Source organism: Octodon degus, unplaced genomic scaffold, assembly GCF_000260255.1.
Source record: "Octodon degus isolate 3935 unplaced genomic scaffold, OctDeg1.0 scaffold00072, whole genome shotgun sequence".
In the NCBI taxonomy this organism is placed as follows: Eukaryota; Metazoa; Chordata; class Mammalia; order Rodentia; family Octodontidae; genus Octodon; species Octodon degus.
The window spans coordinates 8,901,607-8,903,045 of NW_004524648.1; the positions used below are offsets into that span (position 1 = coordinate 8,901,607).

Genomic DNA, 1,439 nt, shown 5'->3' on the forward strand with positions numbered 1-1,439 from the left:
CCAACATCTTTCCCAGTTGACATTAACTCCTGTGCCCACCAGTCACTCCCTTTACTTGGTATTACCAAGTTACCTCATTTAAATTCATATGAATAGCTCATAAGCATTCATAAATATCTTTGCTTTCACACATAACATAGCTAGTAAGAAACTATAAATCCAAAGCTACTGAGTATTGAGTTATGTTATTATAATTATATTATTACAATTTTTTATTTTGGGGTATTGGGAATCAAACCCCAAACTTTACATTTGCCAGGTAGACACATGCCACTGAGCTGTATTCCTAGCCCCAATATAATTATTGATAAGATGTTACCTATGGGCACTATGTACTGGACATTATGCTGGAGCCCCATGCAGAACAGACCAGAATATAAAGATGCTGTTTCTCTCAATGATTTATAATCTAGTTCAGATGTGCAAAATCAGTAGCTGACATAAGAGTTAAACACTAGTTAAGGGCTGGAGATATAGCTCAGTGGCATAGCACCTGCCTGCAAGATTGAAGTCCTGAGTTCAATTCCCCTACCCCTCCAAAAGAAAACAAAACATAACATAACAAGAGAGTTAAACACTAGTTAAAAGCTATAGAAATCACACAATCCAATAGGGATAGCGAGCTGCAGAGTTCCTTATACAGCATCTAGCTGATAGGCTCTATGCCCCAGCTCTCCATGGAGTGCATTTGGAGGGATATTCACAAGTGCAATATGCTCCCAGGAGTCCTTAACATGTTCTCATCACCCACTCTAAAAAGCCACTATAAATTTTATAGAAAAAGCCTTGAATCAACTCCTACTTATAATTAATCCCAATCAATACTTCATTAGTAACGAATTACTCACCATGCATCTCAAATTTGACTATGAAAGATGTGTCCCCATCCAACTCTCATTGTACAGATAAAACAAATGAGGATAAAGAAATTGAGGGTGGGGGAGATAGTTCAGCAGTCTCAGTGCTTGCCTGGCAAGTGCAAAGATCTGAGTTTCATCCCAGGTACCGCATGCCATGCCTGCCCTGAAACTGGGTATAGTGGGGCACCCCTGAAATCTCAGCACTGGGGAGGCTGAGATAGGAGGCTCACTAGGAGTCAGAACTGCATAGTGAGATCCTGTATCGATTAAATAAATTAAATTAAATAAAAAAATAGAAATTGAGGATGACTACAACCTTCCACAAACCTGAATCCTAGAACCAACAGCAGGTTCATGGTTCCTAGCTCTGCTGAACTTAACATTTTATAGAACCACCTGCATAGCAAAAGAGTCAAGATGACTATTTAGACTGATCTGATTTTAAGGACTTTCACAGAGAGATGGAACATAATGTGAAGAACACTGAAACAAAGCAGAAACATATATTTAAAAAAACCACAGGTGAAAAGAAGACATGCTTGAGAGTCCAGTAAAAAAAAAAAAAAAAAAAAAAAAAAA

General features: G+C 38.1%; 1 protein-coding gene across 1 annotated transcript in view; it reads right to left on the minus strand.

Annotated features, from left to right (window-relative positions):
* Myo1d (myosin ID) overlaps positions 1 to 1,439 on the minus strand; it is a 269,339-nt gene that overhangs the window by 177,437 nt on the left and 90,463 nt on the right. The window lies entirely within an intron of this gene.